Here is an 8,640-nt window from a genome sequence, read left to right on the forward strand (position 1 = left end):
CTGAAATGAAAGAAGATAGACTTCATGAAATGAAAAAAGAGTTTTGATCACTAAAAGATGAAAAAAAAGTAATATGTGATTTTTTTTGTAATGATTCATTCACAAATTTACTCTTAGTCAATAAATGTTCTTCATTAAGAGTATTCATGTTTGATATGAGAAATGACCATCTTTCTTCTACCTTTCACAAAAAAAGTAAAATTATCTATTTGTTATCCTATTTAAGCCTATCAAACATTTTTTTGGAAGAAACTTTAACTAAGGATCATCCTTACACTGGGAGGTAAAGGTGAAAAAGTTTATTCATAAAAAAAAAAAATCAAAGTCCTTAATGATTTCAAGGGCAAAGCCCTTTGTGCTTAGATTTTTTTAAAAAATGATAAAAGTGTATTAAAAAAATTATGATGAAAAAAAAGAAATAAAAAGAAAAAAGAAATTTATGAGGTAAAAAGTCAAAGTGTTCCATATGAAAAGAGATGATCCTTAGTTCATAACCCTTCGAACATACATTTTGGGCTAAAATTTTTTATTTCATCTTAAGACCAAAAGGCCAAAATTTTTTTATTTCATTTCTTCTAGTTCTTTCTCTCTCTACTCTCTCCCTCTCTCAAACTCTCTTTCTAAAACCCCATCGACTGTCATCACTCCCAGAATCTAGGGATGGTGTGCCTTGCCATTTGCTTATCATCGTCCGCTGTCACCGATAATCAAAAAAAGTCAAAAACTACCAAATAACGCCCCTCAACTCCCTGAACCCAAATTCAAGCTTAGTTTTACGAGAAATGGCCTTGAACTGCGTATATCAAGGCCCAAAATTACAACCAAGATTTTTCTTTAAAGGCGCTAAGGTCTTGTTCTAAGGATTGTAATTTTTTATGGTGTTTTCTTGGTTTTTTTTACCAAGATATTTTTAAGATCTAGCAAAAAAAATTTTGATCTGGTTTTTCCTTTTTGTTGTAGGGTTTTTTTATCACCTCATTTTGTTGGATTTCCAAGGCTCTATTTATAGAGCAAAAAACAATATTAAAATCTTAATAATAAAGATATCGGGGCGATTGTCAGGGTGGTTATCGATGGCTATTAGGGCAGTTGCTGGTGGCTGTTAGGCGACTAATAAAAAAGTTGCTAGAAAAGAAAGAAAGAAAAAAAGAAAAAAAGAAAAAAAAAATAAAGATAAATACAAATAGGTGTCTTCAACTACCTTTATTTGCTTATTTTTTAGAATCAAGAACAAGGCAAAAACTAAAAGACAACCATTTTGTTTGGGCAAACATATACAAAAGATAAAACATTGAACACAAAGTTTCTCTCTCTTTTTTTTTTCTTGGAAAATTTGAAAGATTCCTGTAAGTAGAGGCTCAACAAAAATAAATTAAACCATCGAAAAATAACTTCAAATATCACCATTGAAGGATAAATGAACTTGGACATTGTCACCGAAAGGATGCGAATGACTTCAAATATCGTTACTGAAGAAAACTTGAATATCACCATCGAGAAAATACAATTCAAGTTTTAACACTCGGATACCACCACTGAAAAGATGCAATTCTAGCTTTAATAATTAGATATCACCAAGATGCAAATGACTTCGGATATCACCATCGAAAGAAACTTGAATATCATCATAAAAAAAATACAAGTCAAGCTTTAACATTTAGATATCACCACCAAGAAGATACCAATGAATTTAGATATCGCCACCGAAAGAAAACTCGAATATCACTACCGAGAAAATGCAATTCAAGCTTAACACTTGGATATCACCATTAAAAAGATACAAATAACTTCAAATATCGCCACTGAAAGAACTCGAATATCACCATTAAAAAAAATGCAATTCAAGCTTTAACAATCAAATTTCACCGTCGAGAAGATGTAAATGACTTTGAATATCACCGTCGAAGGAAACTCAAATATCATTGTTGAGAAAATGTAATTTAAGCTTTAACACTTGAATATCACTACCAAGAAGATGCAAATGACTTTTATATTACCACCAAAGGAAACTCGAATATCACCATCGAAAAAATATAATTCAAGCTTTAACACTTAGATATCACCATCGAGAGGATGCAAATGACTTTAGATATCATTATCAAAGAAAACTCGAATATCATTATCGAAAAATTTAGATATCATTATCAAAGAAAACTCGAATATCATTATCGAAAAAATACAATTCAAGCTTTAACATTCAGATTTCACCACTGAGAAGATGCAAATGACTTTTATATTACCACTAAAGAAAACTCGAATATCACCATCGAAAAAATATAATTCAAGGTTTAACACTTAGATATCATCACCGAGAGGATGCAATGACTTTAGATATCGTTATCAAAGAAAACTCGAATATCATTATCAAAAAAATGCAATTCAAGCTTTAACATTCAGATTTCACCACTGAGAATATGCAACTGACTTCGGATGTTACAATCGAAAAAACTCAAATATCACCATCGAAAAAATGTAATTCAAGTTTTAACACTCGAATATCACCACTGAAAAGATATATAAATGACTTTTAATCACTCGGATATCACCATCAAGAAGATGCAAATGACTTGGGATATCACCACAGAAAGAAACTCGAATATCACCATAAAAAAATGTAATTCAAGCCTTAACATTCGGATATCATCACTGAAAATATGCAAATGACTTTGGATATTTCCACCAAAGAAAACTTGAATATCACTATCGAAAAAAATGTAATTTGAGCTTTAACACTCGGATATCACAATCGAAAAGATACAAATGACTTCAGATATCGCCACCAAAGGAAACTCGAATACCACAATAAAAAAAATGTAATTCAAGCTTTAACATTCAAATATCACCATCGAGAAGATGCAAATGACTTCGGATATCATCATCGAAGGAAACTCTAATATCACCATTAAGAAAATATAATTCAAGCTTTAACACTCGAATATCACTATCAATAAGATGCAAATTGACTTTTAATCACTCGGATATCGTTACTGAAAAAATGCAAATGACTTCAGATATCACCGTAAAAAAAAACTTGAATATCATAACTGAGAAAATATAATTCAAGCTTTAACATTTGGATATCATCATCGAAAAGATGCAAATGACTTCAGATATCGCCACTAAAGAAAACTTGAATATCATTATTGAGAAAATACAATTCAAACTTTAACACTTGGATATCACCATCGAGAAGATGCAAATGACTTTTAATCACTCGAATATCATCACTGAGAAGATACAAATGACTTCGAAGATCATCATCGAAGGAAACTCGAATATCAATGTCAAGAAAATGTAATTCAAGCTTTAACATTCGGATATCGCCATAAAAAAAAACTCGAATATCACCATTGAAAAAATGCACTTCAAGCTTTAACAAGATGCAAATGACTTCGGATATCACCACTGAAAGAAACTTGCATATCACCATCAAGAAAATATAATTCGAGCTTTAACATTTGGATACCATCGAAAAGATACAAATGATTTTTAGCCACTCAGATATCACCACCAAGAATATGCAAATTACTTCGGATATCACCATCGAAGGAAAGTCAAATATCACCATCGAGAAAATGCAATTCATATTTTAATACTCGAATATCACCACTGAGAAAATGTAAATGTAGAGAAAGAATACAAATTCAAATTTTAAACTCGGATATCACTATCAAGAAAATGTAATTTGATACTTTAGTACTCGAATATCACCATCGAATACTTTGAAAATAATTTACCACAATATTTCTCTTAGTTGATGTCGATTTCACTAGGTTAACAACTTTTCTACTAGCTAGATTGGGCTTAAAGCTCTCATTTTGTGTCATTTCGTTGAAATTCCTAAAAATTTTTAATCTTTTGAATATGTTTTTACCCATTTCTTTTTTTTCTTCTTTAATGTTTCCAAAAGTGGCAAACACCATTATGATGCAAATGTCTTCTTTTAAAATGATGATGCAAATGTTTTTTTTTTTTAAATGATGCATATAAAATGAAAATGTTTTTTTCTTAAAATGATGCACATGAAATGCAAATGTCTTTTTTTTTAAATGATGAAAATGTCTTTTTTTAAAATGATGCACATGAAATGCAAATATCTTTTCCAAAAATACCAATGCATAACTTCCTATAAATGTTGGACAAGCTAATGATGCAAATGCAAAGTCAAAAGATTCAAATGCTCAAAATTTTATTTTCTTAAAAAAAAAAACCAAGTCAAGATATACAACTACGCAAAATCTTCTTTTCTTAAATATCTATTTTTTTTCTTTCAATCTTGAATCTTTTATCTTATTTCAATTTCAAATCCTTTCTTTGCTACTCATTTTTCATCAATTTTTGCTTTTTTCTTCCCAATTTGGATTTATCAATTTTTTTCCATTTTTTCATCTTCAAATCAAACATGCATATGATTAACTCAAACTTGATGAAAGTGAATTGAAGAAAATAAGCCATCAAACTATGGTGAAACTCAACTAATTAAACATACTTTTGTATTAAAAAGTGTTTCTTATAGTGCCATCTATTTTCGTTAAAGTTTTTTTTTCAAATTTTATTTTTCGTAAAACCATTTTATTTTAATAATAAAATTCTCACAAAAAATTGCCTTAGTCAACCTTTATGAACAATGAGATTCTTAAGTCTTTAAAAAAATGGTGATCATTATTATGTACATGTCTGAATAGAATGGCAATTCCATCATTTCAAATGGCTTGGATGATTAATTGTCAAATTAAGGTCGGCATTATTAAAAGGGACTTCACAACTTGATATGAAATTTTGAATTTTTATCCAAGCTCAACAACAAATTCTTTTGGAAGGTTCTTTTCTGGTTAAATCATATTTGACACCTTTTTTAATATCACAATGTGGTATTTTAATAGATATCAAGACCAACTGTGGTAAATTCAAGATCATATTGGAAAGGTCAAGATTTTCTATGATAACCCTTGCACATATCTCAATCATTGGTTGCAATGAGTTTTCCTATTGCAATCTTATTCTCGCTCTAGACTACCCATTTTTGGGTTTTCACCATAAAGCTTCATTCTTTCATTTTTCTTTTTTTTTTTTTGGTTTTTTTTTATGAATTCATTGTACATTCAAGTACCCTTATGAAAAAGAAAATTTTTCAAAGAAAATAGACAAAATGAAATTGGTCATAAGGATTCTACAAGGAATAAATTCTTCAATTCAAGTATCCACATTTGATCGAAATGGACTTTTCAAGGTATGTAACATGGTCTAGGGTTCAAGGTTCTGAAGAAATGGATAAATAGGCCCAAAACATGTGTTTGAAGTTGATCAAACCAAGAATCATTTCACATAAGAAAAACAACTTTTCTTTTGGGCGTTCATCTTTTTTATTTCTTCAATTCTTAACATTTAATCATTTCTTTTTCTCTTTCTTTTTTTTTTTGTTTTTTTCTTCTTTTTATTGTTTCCATTTTTGCTCTTTCTTGTATATTCCAACATTTGTTGAAATATGTTCAAAACTTTTAAAACTTAATTTGTTTGACATTTGCCCCTACAACTTAAGGCATTCTTTCTTTGCTATCGAAGCATGACTTCATCAAATAAATCTTTCTTTATATTTTTCTCCTAATGTAAAGGGTAATCCTCGATCAAGGTTCATTTAAAAAGAATTTATTAGGCTTAAAGAGGTAGCAAATGGATAATTTTTTGTTTATGAAAATGATGAAAAAATATGGCCATTTGTCATCTCAAGCTTGGTCACTTGTGCTAAAGAGTAATTCCTTAAAAAAAATAAAATTTTGTTTTTATGACCTCTCTTTTTTTTATCATTTTTTGTTTTTTTTTACTTTTTCTTTTTGGGATCATTTGAATATCTAGAGTGCACAATGTAACCATTGATATTTTTTTTCTTTTTTTTAGTTCTTCTTGTTTTCACAACTTCTATGACAATCAATCTTTATCCTATCTTGGCAAGTCAACAAGGTTTATGTGACAATGAAAATCATGTTAAGAAAGTTTATTTAAGTCCTGACTGTGCATATCATTAACAAAGTGGATAGTGACATGAGCTAGGTAATTTTGGGGCAATTGAAAATTATTTTTTTCTGTCAATATACCACTTGATAAAAAAAAAAGTGCATTTGTGTATTCGTGGCTATCTAAATAACTTTTTGTTTGAAGTATAGTCTTACACCTATCAACTCACCAATATTTAGATAAAAAAAAAACATCATATTTATCTAATTTTTCAAAAACTCAGAAGGTTTTTCCAAATTGATCATTTCAGTGATTGTTACTTGACAAGAGGCATCACAAAGTTCAAACTTGTATCCTTTGGAGCATTAAAGTTTTTCAAGTGATTTTTTGACATGAAAAGAACACGAGAATATTTTATTTGAATAGATTCATAATAATGACCATCATTTTTTTAAGACTTTTATTATGAAAAAAAAAGATTTTAAAAAAAAAACTTGAGAAAAAAAAAAACACTCTCTCAATTAGCATTCAGATTTAACTTTCATATAAGTCATAAAGTTCATACGTATGTCTAATATAGAAGTGGAAAAGGAAACAAAATGGGCACACTTTTTGAATCAATCTGCATCTTTGCAACATTAAACAAAATGTCCATCACTTTTCCAAAAAAGCTATAGAATTATTCTCTAATTTTTCATATGTCCATTGCATCCAAATTATTCATATCACTATTTTAATTCCCTTGGTTCACCTCTTTTTTAATATATCAAGGTAGAGAGATTTCAGCGATATGATGATCCCTGTTAGTTTCAAATTTTATTTTTTCAGCTTTATTGAGATCTCTAATTTTGTATTTAAGTACGGGGCAGTTCTCTGTCAAGTGATCCTGATTTTCATTATAATAATCACATTTTGCATTAGGATCATACCATTTTGGGTAAGGGGTTAAAGGGATTCTAGAAGCATAAGCTCTAAAAGTTGATTCTAGATAAGTTGGGATAATAATTATGTGTAAGATATGAGAATAAGATTGAAAGTGGTTCTTTCTTGGGCATTTCTTATAGCTATCAGACCACTACTTAGATTGGGTCTTTATTCTGGTCTGGTAGATACAGTGGGACGATTGTATGAATAGATGAATATCTAAAAGGATGATTGAAAATGAGACGGATAAGCTAGTTATTGTAGTGGTTAATATGGCTGATATGGATGAGGAATGGATGTAACATTGTTTATGGAAGGGTAATGGGTTTGGTACACTGGTGCTGGGTATGATGTGAAACCTCTAAATTGTTACCCCGCATAGTTCATTGTTTGGGCTTTATTTTTTTTTCTTTTGGGGAGCTCCACCTTTTTTTGCTTTGCTTGTTTTTCTTACATCAAGCTTGTCATTTTTTATGACGTTTCAATTATCTCACTTAATATCACTATATCTATAAAATTCTTAGTTGTATTACCTATTAGTCTTTCATAATAAGGTGCTTTTAGGGTGTTCACAAACAAGACGGTTATTTTTTTCTTAGTGAGGGGAGGATGTACTTGTACGGCCATATCTCTCCACCTCTATGCATACTCTTTAAAGCTTTTTGCTACCTTTTTTTTTTCATGTTCTATAGAGATAGACAATTTAGAGCTAGATCCATGACATATCGTTATTGTGAAAAAAATGTCTTTGTGAACTCTTGCCAGAAATGAATACAAATCTTGTCTAGTTGAACATACCATCTGATTGTGGAACTCGTAACGTTGTCCTGAAATACATACATCAACAACTTCTTATCATATACATGTGCTACCATCTTATGATAATACATGATGACATGAGTCATTGGATATTTATGCTATCATATTTTTTAAAATTTAGGACCTTGAATTTAGATGGAATGACCATGTCTAGGACTAAACAAAGTTCAGCTGCATCCATGGAGCCATAAAAATTCATTCCTTTTACGACCTTAAGCCTTTTTTCTAATAATTTCATCTTCTGCTGGACACTGGTATCTTTCACTTTCTCAAGTGTCTTTATCCCTAGCTTTTTTCTTTCTTTGAGATCATCCAAGTTATGAACCAAGATTGGCTTGGGTGGTTTTTTTGTAATAATAGGATTAACAAAATTTTGAAACTATTCTGAAGCAAGTATAGATGTCATTCCTGGATAAAGATTGGAATATCCTTCAAGAGTAAGAATTTATAGTCTAGTTTCTTGAGAAGGTTGGGTCAATCATGGCTCAAACCCTTGAGGGTATATAGGATCCACTATGTCTAGCAATTGTTCTTGAAAGTCGAGATTTTTTTCCACCACTTTTTTTTATGAAAATTCTTAAGCATGTCCATTATCTTATCAATATCCTCTTTTAGTTCTTTTTTATTCTTCTCCATCCTCTCAAATCGACTATCATGTTCTTGTTCTATGATTCTTGTTTGAGCTCTAGTGTTGTATGAATGGCAAGGAGCTGGAGTCGAAACTTTTGGTGGGCGAGCTATTCTTGAACCTTTATTACCATAACTTTTTAAAAACCAGAATACCATGTGTTGAAAATTTTATTTTCATTTTTTATGATTTTTTTGAAAGAAAAAAAATAGTGCACATAATGCATGAATGCAAATGGGAGATATTTGCTCTTGGACAAATTTCAACACTATAAATTTTCATTAATTCATACAACTTTTGTTACATGAGATTTATCA

This window comes from Durio zibethinus, chromosome 3 (genome assembly GCF_047325235.1).
Source record: "Durio zibethinus cultivar Kanyao isolate XHJ-2024 chromosome 3, ASM4732523v1, whole genome shotgun sequence".
NCBI lineage: Eukaryota > Viridiplantae > Streptophyta > Magnoliopsida > Malvales > Malvaceae > Durio > Durio zibethinus.